Here is a 16,376-nt window from a genome sequence, read left to right as displayed (position 1 = left end):
AGCTGGGAATCCAGTCCTCTGGACATCTGCTGGTAATACCCCCAAGACAGACTTTGAAATTTCCTTTGTCAAACCTCTCTGAAATCTGGTGACATAAACTAGATAATTACATCCCTTGATAGTAAAGTTCATTGAAGTGTAAATCTGTTTCCCAAACTTGCCCATTGTCCTATACTCTATATTAGGGGAATGAATGGTTCCTTTTTTGTGACCATGGTTATAACCATCACATCTACCGGAGGACTCTTGCTCCACTGTTTCTGGTCTGCAGGGGCAGACAGACTTTTTCCTGGCTTCTTGGGGACAGGCTCCACTACATTATTGTCCTTCCACGCCTGTTGATCCATCAAATCAATGAGTGGATCAACAGGCAGTACCACCCAGGAAGAAGATAAGCCCAACCCAAAGGCTTCAATGAACACAGAATCATCAGAAGAAGGGCCCCCGGGGCTACATTTAATCAATTCCAGAATAGCACCAAATGGGAGAACCCTAGAAGTGGATCTTGGAGAACCTTCACTCTCATTCAAATCCATGTCTTCTGTGACAGACTCAGAGTCTAAGTGCTTCCGCTTGCGTCTCCGTTTCCTATCAACCATCTGAAGGGGATAAAAGAGGGTTCAGAATCAGACAGGGAGCCAATACAGCAAGAAAACTGGGAAGCCTGTGGTTCCGACTGTCATTGTCTGACAGAAAGATAAGAAACAGAAGCTGATCCAAGCTGGGGTTTGGACAGCACCTACCTTGAAGACAGCATCTTTTCCCTCTGCATTGATGGTACCCGATGGAAAGCCTCAAAGGCTGAAGAAGGCGCCATCATCTCTGTAGGCTCCCTCCTGACCCTGGACAGAATGAAAACCTTGGAACGGATGGGCCTCAACCACAAGGCTGATCTCGGCACTGAGCTATCTAGCTCAGAAGCACTAAGGGGGAAAAAACAGGTCCAACAATTTTGGTGTGGGATCTACCCTCAAGCCTCAACACTGAAGCTTCATCTCAAAGACTCTTTTGAATCTAAACACGTCAGACCTGAAAGAAGAAGGGAACCAGTCAGTGTTAAAGTCAACATAAGTACTGGCTCCAACAAAGCTACTCTGGGGCAAAATGGACCTGAAGCAACGGGCGCCAACAAGTGAACCAGTACCAGAAAACAGCACACAGCAAAGGTAGATGGATCAGCACTTGGTACGTTCCTAGAGGATAGTACTGGAGAACTCTAGCTTTATCTGCATCCTGAAAATTTTTCTCATCATTCTGTTGATGTCCTGTTTAGTCAAACTCCTTGAAGAATGGGATGACAATGCCACTCACAATGGCCTAAACAACACTTCTCCTAAAGAACTGGAGAATGAAGTTTGGGCTGACTGATTCTAGTGAGAACCAGTGTCAAGTTAGAGACGTATGGTGCCAAGAAACTGTCAGCTTCAATAGCCTTTGCACTTTTGCATCCTATTCAGAAGGCAGGGAAGGGTCTAGAGACCTCCTGGAGTCCCCTTTTTCTTTGGACTTTTCCTTAGGTTTTTCCTTATCCTTGTTTACATTTGTTTTTCCCTAGATTTCTTGTCCTTTTTTCTAGTAAAAGTGGATGAAGAGATGGTAGGGACAGCAGATCCTGCCTGGAGAGGAAGGAGTCACTTGACAATTAGTTTTTCATGGCTAGTCTGTAAAGCTCGAGCACTAAAGGAAGCAGAAGCTGGACATGAAGCATCTAAATGAGCTGCTCCTCAACAATATATGAAGCAGGAGTGTGGGTAATGGGGGAGAGGAGCTTATGCCCACACTCCATGCAATTTTCAAATCCTTGATCATCAGCCATGACGAAGAGAGTTAAACACACACGCGCACACACACGAACGCGCACACACACACACTAATTACTGGCTGAAGGAACTTATCTATGCAACTAATTACTTAACTTCCCAAAGTTGTACTTAGTGTCTAGTTTTAAACACTTCAATAAAATACTCCAAGATTGATTTTTCAAGGTCCTAGATAACAGTTAATTATTTACTAAAACAGGTTTACTAAATACTTATACGAACAAGAAAAAAAAAACACACCTAAGTTACCCAAGACATTTTTCACAAAGGTTTATAGTAATAAACTAGTGAGAATAAAAACTCTCTCGGAAAGAAGGAGATGGACAAAGAGTACCACAAAGATTATGAGATAGTGGAGCCCTCAGAAGCACGACCAAACAATTAAGTCAGCAAACAAGATCTGGGGTAATATGGCTGAATTTAGATATTTATGGGTAGGGAAGGAGTCGGAGTCCTGGAACAAAAAAGCTTCAAGATTGGTGCCAAAGTCAGATACGGTCACGAAAATGGAAAACACTAGATTTATATACTGCCCCTAATGAGAATAACTGGGATCACACCACAGATAATTTGACAGGACTCATGCATGGGATAAAGCATTTAGGAAAGTACAGTTGTGTACACTTACCATAAATGTAGATGTTAGAGTGTATTCATATGGATGTCTCTACCTTGGATGGTTCCAGAGCCGCTGTGCAGGCACCGACTTCTGAGGGTGTATTCAGGTTTACAGACATTCATATTAAACCAACGCCATTGTTTCCATCCAGAAGTTCTGAATTCCTCAGGCCAAAAACTTGCACTACGCCTAGAAAACAGATGGCCAAACCGCAGGCTCCGGCCCATATGCCTCAAAAACAAATGCTTAGAATGGCTTAAGACCTTATTACCTTAATTAGGGGAAGCCAGCCTTCCCCCTCTAAGAGACCTACAACTGATTTTCTTTCTGATTCTTCTGATCAGGAATCTGATATTTCTGCTCCTGATTACCAGAATTTGCCCTTATCTACTTATGAGGATTCTGATGCAGAGGATTCCATTCCTTCTGCTTCCCGACAGAAGATTTTTCTTTCGGTGAAACCTTGTATACTCTTAGGGAGTATTTCTGCTGGGAAAGCCAGGATTACTCTGAGTCCAAAAAGAGACTTAGGGAATTCTTACTTCTGCCTCAACACAGGCCTTTAGCTATCCCTCCTGTTCTGGACATTGTAGATGATGCTTTCTTGGAATCTAGCCTTACCCCAGACACTTTATCTCCAGCTCCCAGAAAACCTGACCGGTACTACAGAGTACCTGAATCACAAGTTCCTGTTCAAGAATCCTTCTGCGGATCCAGAGACCATTTCCCAATGACCAAAAGGCATTAAGGCTACTGCTGCAAAAAATCCTACCCCTTCTGATAGAGATTCTAGAGCCTTGGACAGATGGGGTAAAGAAGGTATACACTTCTGCTACTTTGGCCATTAGGGCTTTAAACTGCCAGTTTCATATGTTGAGGTATCAGCAGCATACTATGAGACTACTTAAACAGAAAATTATGCTGATTCCTGACTGTGCTGAACACAAAGAATTGCAAGATTTAATGCATTCTGCAGAACAAGTTGGTAAACATATTTTGCAATGTGGTTTTGATGCTTTAGAAGCATCTTGCAGGGGTGCTGTCACTAGATCTGTACTTAGAAAGCCTGCTTGGCTTAAGGAACAAATCTTGCCAGATCATGTTAAAGCTAAATTACTGGATGCTCCCTTAAACCAAGACTGCCTTTTTGGCAACAAAGCAGGAGAAGTCCTCAAAAGGATGGTGGAAAAAGATAAATCTATACAAACTGTTAAAGATTTCCTACAAGTATAGCCTCCCAGATTCAGTAGGCATTGGCCTTCAAAGAACTAGTCCTTCCCACTCCCTTCCAGGCCTTCTCAGTCCAAACCCAGGAACAGCAGACCACCTAAGCTACAGTCTCAGGGTACGCACAGATCTAAGCAGTGGGAGGCTCCCACTTCCAAAGCAGGGAGTAGTAAGCCACCCCCCTACGGAAAAATGGCACAATGACTTAACCTTAACCCTTCCAAGCCCTGCTCAACTACCTGCTCCATTAGGAGGAAAGCTCGCCCTGTATGCAAAAAACTGGGAACTCATTACCCAGGACAAATGGGTACTGAACTCTGTTTACCAAGGATACAGATTCCACTTCCACACACTACCATCTCCAAATGGTTAGCCCGACCTACCCCCAAATCAATGGGCAGAGGCCCAACAGCAGGTTCTCTCTCTTCTCAGTATCAGGGCTATTCAACCTGTCCCAGCAGAACAAAGGGGACAAGGTTTTTATTAAAGACTTTTTCTGCTACCCAAAAAAGACAACTCCTGGCATCCTTTCCTGGACCTCTCTATTCTCAACACCTTCCTGATGGTTCCAAAATTCAAAATGCTAACTCTTCAACAGCTTCTTCCTATGCTAGCCAAGGATGCCTGGCTGGCAACCCTAGACTTAAAGGAAGCTTACCTGCACATCCCAATAAGAGGATCCTGCAGACAATATCGACGTTTCAAGGCGGGCTCCATGCACTTTCAGTTCTCTGCACTTCCCTTTGGCTTATCTACTGCGTCCAGGGTGTTCACAAAGTGTCTAGCTCCAGCCATTGCATTTTGCAGGCAGAGAAATATTCAAATTTACCCATACTTGGATGATTGTCTGATTCAGGCAGAAAGCCAGGACTTGCTATTACAACACCTGGCATTCGTAAAGAAACTTCTAACCTCATTGAGGTACACCATCAGCGAAAAGAAATCTCACCTAGTACCCTGCCAACAGATTGTATCCCTGGGAGCAAGCTTTAACACAACTTCCCAGATGGCATTCCTCACTCCAGAGAAACAAGTTTATTTGACAACCTACTTCAAACTATTGGCCACAAAACCCCAGCTATCTTCAAGGCAAATACTGCAAGCTCTGGGGTTCATGGCCTCTTGCATTCTACTAATTCCATATGCAAAACTGCATATGAGGAAACTCCAATGGCATCTAAAAAGCTTATGGTGTCAACATTCTCCAGACCTGGAAACAATGATTTCTATCATTCCTTGTATGAAGACAGAGTTCCTTTGGTGGGCAGAGGCCTGCTACCACAACAAGGGACTCCCTTTCACTCTACTCCCTGCCACCCAAACCCTAACAGACGCATCAGACTGTGCATGGGGGGCTCACATGGCAGGGCAGTGCATTCAGGGCAAATGCAACCAGAGACAGATACATCTGCATATCAATCAAAAAGAAATGTTAGCTGTACAGAATGCTCTGACAGCCTTCAAAGACCGTATTCTTCCGGGACAACTATTGGTAAAGACAGACAACACTACAGTTATGTGGTACATAAACAAGCAGGGGGGAACCCCACTCGTACCCTCTCTGCAGACTACCGTGGCTCTGTGGAACACAGCCTTGAGCTACCAAGGACACCTACAAGCACAATTCCTGCCAGGCAAACTAGATTCACTGGCAGACAACTTAAGCAGAAATCTCAATCTCATGGAGCCACACGAATGGAAACTAGAACCCAAAATATTCAACCTCTTGAGGAACAAATGGGGGACTTCAGAGGTAGCCCTGTTTGCCTCCCCTCAGAACTACCAATTGAACAAATTCTGCACAAGAACTCCCCACAGTCAAGCTTGGAAAGTGGATGCCCTGTCCTTTACCTGGGAAAGCCTCTCTGTTTATGCCTTTCCCCCTCTGCCTCTCCTCTCGAAGGTTCTACTAAAGATCAAACAGGACAAGCCAAGGACAATACTGATTGCACCAGACTGGCCACGCCAGCATTGGTACCCCCCCTCTTGCGCAGTATGACACTGCTACAACCATGGCACCTGCCTCAGACCCCTTCCCTGCTGTCCCAGCAGGCGGGCCAGATTCTGCACCCTCAACTTCAAACCCTGAACCTTGCAGCCTGGCTAACTTCTCGTGTTCTCCTCTAGCATCCCTCAGTAAGCAGGTGCTGGATGTCATTCTGGAGGCAAGGAGGCCTAGTACTAGAAAATCCTATGCTGAAAAATGGAAAAGATACTGTTCCTGGAGCCAGGCTCAGGGAATGGGCACAACGGTACCCAGCTTACCTCATATTCTAGAGTACTTAACAGAAATGCTCTAAAAGGGCCTATCCTTCTCGTCAATTAAAATTCATGCCTCTGCCATTTCCGCACATTATAATACTCAGCGAAACATGAAGAACATAGTAGTTGTGTACACTTACCATAAATGTAGATGTTCAAGTGTATTCACTGTTGCAGTCTTGGTTACCCTCCCTCCAGCCCAGACTTCTCTTGGCTCTACCTTTCATTCTTGTTGGTGTATTTATTTTTTCTTGTATGTTTGCTTTTTGATGGAGGTGTACCATACCATACAATTGCTTCCTGTTGTGGGGGCACCTGACATCTGGGGCAAAAAAAAAAAAAAACTGATGTAATGGGGTCGGCTGCATGTTTTATACCCCTGACGTCATGGAAGAAGCGACAGCATCCGACACAGAAATCCGAAGACTCTGGTATTCAGGCTAGCTGAGGGCTACCTGCAGGCAGATAACCCAAATGTGATGACTGCAACAGTGAAACACGAAGAACATCTGCATCTGTCCATTAGTAGTAATGGGGTCTGTCCTGGAGTAAATTTTCCATTTTCCATCCATAGATCTACATTGCCCTTGAAAATGGACCAGGATGAACTTTATTTTATGTGGATGGGGAGTATGTTCAAGAACAGCGGTCCTCTGCAAGATACGCCAGTCTCTCCAAACCATTCTGCTGATGTTGCAGAAATCGTTTAGACCCCTAGACATATTATTTCTGACGTCACTTGACTTGCTGATGTGTGGTAAATCCATCAGTAATAGTTTGAAGGATGCCTTGTATGCCAGACACAGGCCACCTCTTAGACTTCTTGGAGGATACAGAGCACAGTGACAGGGCTTTGAGTTGGTCCATGTGGAACATGTTTAGGCCTTGTATCCTTTTAGTAAGGTAGCCCTGTGGGCATTCCAGTTGTTGCAGGTGTCTGGACAGATACATGCCAAAGGGGGCATTGTATTCAACAACTGCCCTAATGAGGGATGAGTAAAGGGAGACAATGAAATCCCCTGATCCAGACACAATACATTTGCTTATAAGCTGTGCAATACAGGACTTAGACACAACCCCTTTATTTATAAGCTGTGTAATATAGGACTTTCTTACAACAAAAAACACATGTCGGTCAAAAAGTTAGACCACTGTCCTCAAATTCCCAAATCCCAAACAACTGGGTCAGCTTTTATGGGTATACTGTCAATGCGGTAGTTGCCTGGGAGAGAGGTCTTCACAAATGATACAATAATGCATTTTTTGCCATTTAGTTTCAGACCGTGATTTTGACACCAGTTATTTACTTGAGAGAAACCATTCTGCAGGATGAGCAAGTCATTTGGGGATTCAATGACTGCACCTAGCTTGCAGTCATCTGCAAACTTAGTCACACTGTCACTGGTATTGGCTTTTACTTCAAAAACGTGGATGACAAACAGGAGAGGTCCCAGCACAGAACCCTGGGGGACTCCACTAGTTACTGGTCTCTTTGTAGTGGTAAATTCCTCTATTTTGATTATCTGCATCCTGTAATCCAGTTGGATATCTAGCAGGTGACAAAGGGGCAGATTCACAGTTTACTTAGCTTTTCTGCTACGCCTGAGAGGGGAACTGTGCCAAAAGCTTTGGCCAGGTCAAGGTATGTGGCATGTACCCATTTTGCCTTCATCCTTTGCTTAGGTGACATTTTAAAAAAAAAAAACCTACCAGGTTGATTAAGAATGACCTCCCCTTGATGAATCCAAACAGAGATGGGTCAAGTATATGGGGGTTCTCTATATCCCAACTGATTCATTTCATAAAGTAGTCTTTCCACGTTTCAAATATTTAGTAGTGCATACCTCGTCTGTGTTTTTGTTATAAGCTCTTAATCCACACGGGTCTATCTTCCTGCACTGCTGCTAGTCCACGCTAGTTTGCATTTACTTGAAGTGCAATTGGCAAAGACACATTACAGAACCTAAGACAACGTATCCCTCAAGCAAACATCTTCAAAGTTTTGAAATTTGTAGCCTCGTCTTCTGACCGAAACTAATCCACAATATGTTCTTACTGGCACTGTGTTATCCATAAGGCTGCAGATTAACTTTGACAGACACCTTACTACTAAAGAAATGAATTACTTTGTCCTTCAGGTTTTTGAATATGACAACACTTGTTCAGCCAAATTTGGCTTCATTCTTTCTAACAAAATATGCCAGATATATGACATCAGTCACATGAATCTGACATCTATTCTTATTCTTCTTCAGACCTTTTTGCCTTATTGCAAGCATCCAATAGTTTAACTAGCCTTGGATCATAGTCTCGTGTAGTAACAGTTCCCAAGAGAAGTAGATGACTATACTTACTATCTCATCTAAACTTTATATGATTTCTTCAACAACTTTCTTAAACTATGCCACTGATCATGAGGAGTAGAGCAACATCTTTATCAAAGTGGAGTATTGAGGTGTATTGATTTGAAATGGCTTCAGCCACTCTGATTTATCAAAAGCTCTGATTAACAGATAGCAAAAAAAATTATTTGGCACGGAGAATGGTTGGAACCAACCTCTAACTCTCTGCAATAGAAAGTGTCCCACTTTAATCATTCAATTTAGATCTAAGGGTTTATGCAAATTCCAAGCTTATTCCTGCTTCAAGTCTATAACCATGCTATTTAATAACTCAGCTAGTCTTGTCTAACAATCACATTAGGATTCTCCTTTTTTCAATATGCGTTATATTCTCTCCCTCCAAGAGATGCATATGCTCTCCTTGATGAAAGAATAATAGGCATTACTGCCATCCAAGATTTTCTGATAGAGTATTCTCTGAGTAAACAGACTAACACAGTAACTAAATCAGAATAACTCTGCAAAATATTGTAGTACACAGCTATCCTATTAAACTGTCCCATGCTTGTTTACTGCTTAACAGTTTAATGCTCACTGATGTGTCAGTAACTATACTCCTGCTGGCCTTAATTAACAACTTTCTGATTAGCTATCCTTCACAACTGTCATGATAACATCAACTTGATGTGTGAGCTGCTCTCTACCTTTATACTTCATAGTTTCATTTCAATACCAAGCACGCTTAACTTAACTGTATTTTCCAAAAACGACAAAGAAAAACAAAAATATCCAAACCCAGAAAAAGCCAAATGGAGTAAATAAACGAGCACCGCACCAGAAATAAAAAATCCAACAGTTTTATTCCACAACGATAAGAGTTTAGCGCTTTCGTCAAAAGTACATAACATTGACTTCTTCAGAACTACATGACAAACATAATTCTGATTTAAATAGCCTGCCCTACTCAACAATTAGTCAAACAAGAAAGATGCCATTTCCTGCTAAAAATGTCATTTCCTGCTAAAAAAGTATGCCATTTCCTGTTAGAAAAAGATATCATTCCATGCTAAAAAAGTACCATCCCACTAAAATAATACAACTGAATTATTGATCCATTGATCCCCCAAAATTAGAGCTTATGTTGAAAACATTACATAAAACAGCTTTAGTTTTAACATAGAACTAATAGAAATGCTGTCATTGAGCCCAGGTGGCACACATGCATTTAACCTTATTTGCCACTTGAGCTCTAAAAATTCAAGAAAATCATCGAGAGGTCCATCCCTTGTACCAAAGTCTACCTGCTCTACATTTCTTCTGGTGCATGGGGTGCCAACTCTCAAAGTGCAAAAGAGAGTTGGAGTACGTGGGTTTCCTATAAAGATGCGAGGTGAATCTCCCCTTGGAATAATCCTTCCTGATGGTCACGTCAGGGTAGTTCAAAATATCATGGTCCTTGGTCATGGTGAACTTCAGAAAAGTGATGGTGTTGTTAATATAAGTAAAAAATCTATCCAACTCGTCTTCACTACCATGCCAAAATAAGACCAAATCGTCAAGGTACCGCCCATACAGTACCCACATGTCCTTGAACTCAGGAGTTGACAATATACAGGTCCTCCCACTGGGCAAGTACTATGTTGGCAAACGATGGTGCACAACAGGCGCCCATAGCCACCCCTTGCACTTGTGTGAATATTTGCCCCTCAAAGGAAATGAAATCCCTTGTGAAGGGACAACGTGTTAGATTGACCAGAATGGTATCTGAGGATATTGATTTTCTTAGAGAGTGCAACCTCCTACTGGTTATGTTACAGAAAAGAGGTTGCCCCCCTCAATTTTTTTAAGGACATAACAGGTGAGGTCCAACAAAAAAGAACTACTGGGGTTTATAGAACACTACTGGACAGCCCTCTGGGTCTAACCAGGCCCCTAGCAACTGAGAGAATGAACTATAGCAGGGCATTAGTGTTACCTTTCACTACTGACTTGTTTGACATCAAAAGCATCATCTGTGATTGTTGGAACATGTTTCGTATTTATGAGAATATCATTAATAAACTAGGTGAAAAACCCCTGTTGGTGTAAAAAAAAGTGTACATCTTTCAAAGGTTTACTTGAAAGAAAAAAGGTGGCATCTGGACTAGGTGGTACTTTTAAATGTGGAAGATGCACCCAATGTTCTTTTGTGATTGATGCCGAATTTATTAAACTTAGTAATTTTGGTAAAAATCACTACACATAAAAAGTACTATTGTTACACCAAGGGGGTTGTATATGTTGCATCCTGTACAGGTTGTGACTGTTACTCTGTGGGTAAGACTGTCCAAGCTTTAAGACAACGGATCTATCAACACAGTTATGATATTAACAAACATAGGGAGACCAACGCCTTATTTAAGCATATTAAATTATATCCCACACACTGTTTCAAGTTTTTTGTATTAGAGCAGGTTGACTTGGGTACAAGGGGTGGACCTGTCGATTTTCTTGAATTTTTAGAGCTCAAGTGGCAAATTAAGGTTAAATGCATGTGTGCCACCTGGGCTCAATGACAAAATTTCTATTAGTTCTATGTTAAAACTAAAAGCTGTTTTTTTATGTAATATTTTTAACATAAGCTCTATTTTTGGGGGATCAATGGATCAATAATTCAGTTGTATTATTTTAGTTGGGTGGTACTTTTTTTTAGCATGGAATGATATCTTTTTCTAACAGGAAATGACATACTTTTTTAGCAGGAAATTAATTTTTTTAGCAGGAAATGACATCTTTCTTGTTTGACTAATTGTTTAGTAGGGCAGGCTATTTAAAATCAGCATTGTGTGTGTCATGTAGTTCTGAAGAAGTCAATTTTATGTACTTTTGACGAAAGCGCTAAACTCTTATCGTGGTGGAATAAAACTGTTGGATTTTTATTTTTGGTGCAGTGCTTTTGGTTATTTACTCCATTCAGCAAAAAAGACATAAACCTAACTTCACAGTTCATAAGTCAGCCAAACCTGACTCACACACTTCAATTTGTACCCTTGATATATCTGAAAGTTGCATGCATATTTGTGCACAGTGACTACACTTTCAGTGTTTAACATGTAAATTCTGATAAAGCATTTTAGTTTTGCTTTAGAACTTATTTTAAAAGTAATAACACTTTTCCCTTTAATAATGAGCTTTTCAAACTAACATCCATTATCAGTAATATCTGTTCCTTATGATGCATGCTGTGCATGCTCTTAACCTGTACCTGAAACATTTAATATTTTTTTCAGCTTTACACAGGGTAGTAACATGTAAAACAGTTACTTCACTTCTTACTTTTACAAAATAGCTCTTAACAGCACACAACCTACAGGTCTTATTAAAAGCTCTAATTTCTTTTCTTCTGCCTTTAAATCTAGCTAGTACACATTTTTTTTAAACTTCATGACTGCTTCATGGATAGCTTGTGGCTTCACAAATTGTCACTTTAATAATTTTTCCCATTTGCTTTGTAATTCATTTTCACATCACTACCAGTCACATATTTAACTTTATATACTTCGTATTCCACAGCAATTGTTTACCATATTACTGTAATCTTGCTTGCTTTATACACATCCAGTAACTTAACATCAGTTCTGATCCTCTCAACAATCTGATCTTCTCACTTGACCATTGTTAATGTCACCAGCACTGCCATTACTTTTCAGAGAATATAATGCAGGTCACCAAACTCAGTGTTTTTCTCTCCCTGTAATTTAAGGAGTCACATAAGCATCAGAGTTCCTTCACTTCTTGAAACAAGTGCCTAGCAAAAGATATAGAAATGTCTGAATATTTACACTTACGTGTGTGCCTCTATGTGTGTCTATCTCTCTCTTTCTTTGTATACGTGTGTGTATGTTTTTATACATAAATACATACACACACACATACAGAGAGATGCACACACACATATATATATATATATATATATATATATATATATATATATATATAGGGATCTATGTTGATCCATCGAAAGTACATTTCATCAAAACATACAAGATTGAACTCACTGAAATGCACTTTCTCAAAAAAAAAATAAATAAAAAAACCTGAAAAAAATAAAACGGTACTCCTGTTTATGCAGGGGGGCAAGCCCCCTGCATCCCACATGTGAGGGGCTGTGCCCCCCATACCCCCCTACTTTAATATTCTCACTCTGAGATCACACTATAGTGGCTTTGGCACCAATCATTTGACTGCAAACTTGGTAAGCCAGAGGCCGTCTACTTTCAACTGGACTTCTGAGAAATAAGATTCTAAACAGAAGCGGGCCCAGTACAGAACCTTGTGGTATCCCACTGGTAACAGTTCTACTGGTGGAGGTGGAATCCCCAACTCTGACCGTATGGGTTCTGTCGGTGAGCGAGCTGGCTACCCATCTAGTGACATATGAGTTAATCCACAGCTGGGAGAGTTTCTGGATGACATCTGAATGGGGGGATTGTGTTGAAAGACTTGGCTACGTCAAGGCAGGCAGTATGTACTGTTTTGCCTTTGTCCACAGCTTTGGTGACATTCTCAAAGTAGTCCACCAGGTTTAGTAAGCATGATCTACGCTTAATGAAGCCACACTGGGTCAGGTCGAGACAGCGAAGGTTGCCTAGGCCTTTGATAAGGTCCATGATGATTCTTTCCATGGCCTTGCAGATAACACTGGTTAGGCTTATGGGTCAATAGTTCCCAGAGTTGGCAGAGTGGATTACAGGTGCCCTTCTCCACTATGCTGGAACAAAGCCAGTGCTCATGCTATGGTTAAACTGAGGGCCAACTGGATCCATTAGATCATGTTTTAGATTGTTTAGTAAGCAGCCTGGGATGATATCTGGTCCCATAGAGGCCATGCTTTTGTCTTAGGAGAGAGTGGATATGACCTGCTCACTGGTGATGCTGGGGATAGTACAGGTGTCAAGGTATGATTTGGGGATGGGTGGTGGGGACAGCAGGGGTGAAGATTGCACCAAATCTGTCAGCTAACATGCAGGCAATTTCCTGAGTGTCAGTGGTACTGTTCACTATGAGTTTGGCACGCTTTACCTTTAAATGTTCGATGGCAACATCTTAAAATCTGTTGCCGCGAACTACAAACCGCAAAATTCCGAAACAGCAAAAACCAAAGTGCCAAATTCCAAAATTTCGCCCCCTTTTTAACCCATGGTAGCACTTATTTCGGTGGTGGAGCGATCGAAAATGTCGAAATTCGATATTTGACATTTCAGGAAGTCAGCTCTTCGGTTTTCGCATAAACTGTTCACGGATGTGCACGTTTGACGAATGTGCTTTCACACATTCAAAGGTAAGCAGTTTGGCACATAGCTAGGTATTCCCTTTTAGATTTCGGACACAGCTAAAGAATGCCTTAGGATTGTCTTTAGCTAGGGAAGCTAATTTAGCCTCACAACTAACTTTACAGGACTTTACCAGATATTTGACTTGCTTGTTCAAGTTGTGGAGCGTACTCTCTCTTTGCTGACAAAGTTCCCTCTTCTTAGATATCAGTTTCTTCCTTTTGTTATATAATCTGTTTATACTAGAGGTCCACCAGCTTGTTTTTACGGGAGGACTTGGTTTTGTTCCTCTCTCTCTACATAGGAGTCACTGTTGGCTGTGTTAGCAGTGACTTTGAAACTTTTCAAACCATTGCTTAGTAGGCTATAGCTTGTTTTGGAGAAGTTTCTCATTTTTATTCCTCATGTGGAGGTGTCAGGTCTGACCGTTACTTTGAATGGGACAGATTTATGGTCTGACTTTACTAGGGAGGGCAGAACACAGGGGGTAGTGCACTGACCCCCCCATATTAGTGAGTGCCAAGTCCAGAACACTTGAGCCCCTTGTGGGGGTGCCGACCAACTGTTCCACAGTATTTGTATTAAAGTCCAGGAACCTCACGGCAAATCGGGCTTTTGCTCGCTTATATGGCCCACTTGATAGGAGGACAGTTGAAATCTTCAATGACCAAAGCATTTGGCTGTATAGTGAACACGGGGTAGTGCACTGACTCCCCCATGTTAGTAAGTGCTAAGTCCAGAACACTTGAGCCCCTTTGTGGAGGTGCAGACCAACTGTTCCACATTATCTGTATTAAAGTCCAGGAACCTCAAGGCAAATTGAGCTTTTATTCGTTTATATGGCCCACTTGATAGAAGTATAGTTGAAATCTTCCATGACCAAGGTGTTTGGCTGTATAGTGAGTGACTCAACCAAGTCCAGGTAGGCAATGTGCTTCTCATGGTTCATGGTGGGGGAACTGCAGTTAGCAATGATGTTGTAGGATGTTTTACCTATAGTTATTTGGACCTGGAGTAGGCTCAAGAGAGTCACACTGTTTAACCTATCTCAAGGTTTATTTGTATTTAATGAAGATGGGTACACCTGGTTCTTGCACACTCGTTTTTAGGTCTGAACATGTGGAAGGCATTGTAGCCTTGCACGGCCATGGTGCTCTCTGCAGCCTTCAACCAAGTCTCAGTGACTGTACAGACGTCAGCATCTTCCAAGGTGAAGAGAGCTTCCAGTGAGTGCAGTTTCCCTGTTTAGACTCCTAGCATTAAGCAGCATAACCCTAAGTTTGTCTCAAGTGGATTCATTTACAGCAGAAGTTTTGTTGTTTTGGTATTCTCTAAAAAAGGCACAATGGGGGAGGCAAGCATCTTTACCAGTATTCAAAAGCCTAGAGGAGACAGGTGAAGACCATCTCTGGCAAAGCAGCGTGATCTGTCAACTATCTGTTCCCGGGCTGACAGACACTGGATCCCCCTGGACTGACACCATAAGCTAAGCCAATTGCTGAAGTCAATCTTTTTTTTGTTTATATTGTGGCATCAGCCTAGGTGAAAGCAGAATGCTGCTTAGGGCTAGGGACATACCTGTCTGGGACACAATCAGAGTGAAGTCATGTCTCTCTTCAAATTGTCCAGTAAGGTACAACTCAAGTCATTCACCCCAACATGTACTATGACAGAGTCATAACGATAATCGTTGAGTGACTTGTCTGCGTGCGTGACTTGATGGATCCTAGCACCTGACAGGCAGCTGACCGTGACGTTCTCCTTGTCCAGCCTAGTGAGGGGGACATCTGTGCATCTCACTACGGAATCACTTATGACCAGGACATTTGGTTTTGAGGTGTTTAACTTTTCAGTCAAGTTTAACATGCAGTTTCAGAGAGCTATACAGTCATAAAATAAAGTATACTGCTGTGATACAAAAATTAAAAGATGCGGGTGGTTTGGCATTTTTGTAAGACTGAAAAATGTTACCACTTCTGACAACAAAACACAAAAATTCAAAAGCAGCTTGAGACTAAGTGAAATTCTAAAGGCAAAAGTCACAATTTCAGTTAAACTGCCAAAACATGAAAAACTAGACTTTTTGAATTTACTTTGTTGAAATGTAAAAATCATAGTACTTTATATGCATCATCTCATGGAAAAGATGGCATAACCACTATGTAAATTGGAAACGACCGTTTTCCTTTCCCATTCCATTTCTGATGAACATAAAGTATGTAGCTGGTAAATATCTATATTTAGTGAGTAAATTCTACTTCTCTTCTGACAGCATGTTGAACTCATTCATTATTTCAATAACCAACTCATCAAGCTCAAACTCACAGAGTGAAAGGTGCTGAAAAAAAACATCAAAAAGCCTTCAAGCCCTGATACCACAACACAACCTACGGTAATGCTGCTAACATGCAAAAAAATTAATAAGATTTTCCCCCAGGGGAGCAAGCCCTCTCTTCACATTCCTCATGTAGGGGACACACCATTCCCTACATGCCTTGCTATTGACATTTCGCATGATAAACAAAGTCTCTTGAGGAACAACCGAGATGCCCATTGGCTTCAATTAATTTGTTATTAACAATAATCAAGTCACCCATAAAATTAAATCCACACTTTTTACACAGCCCACATTTAAAAAGCCCCATTTGAATTAGTAAGTGCCCCCAACTTGCGGCAACTTGTCCCCTCCAAATAGTTAAGACATTTACCTTTCCTAATGATAGTAACAGGATGATGTAAAATCAGGAGTTAGGGTTGGCACAGCTACCCTATGCCTTGCAGTCAACAGGGATTT

The 16,376-nt window shown here is 41.6% G+C and overlaps 1 protein-coding gene across 2 annotated transcripts in view; it reads right to left on the bottom strand.

Annotated features, from left to right (window-relative positions):
• Positions 1 to 16,376, bottom strand: part of GON4L (gon-4 like) — a 3,426,849-nt gene that overhangs the window by 2,594,082 nt on the left and 816,391 nt on the right. The window lies entirely within an intron of this gene.

Source organism: Protopterus annectens, chromosome 8.part0 (assembly GCF_019279795.1).
Source record: "Protopterus annectens isolate FY-2018-M chromosome 8.part0, PAN1.0, whole genome shotgun sequence".
Taxonomy (NCBI): domain Eukaryota; kingdom Metazoa; phylum Chordata; order Ceratodontiformes; family Protopteridae; genus Protopterus; species Protopterus annectens.
The sequence above is the reverse complement of the archived record's forward strand: the minus strand, read 5'-3'. Positions and strand labels throughout refer to the sequence as shown.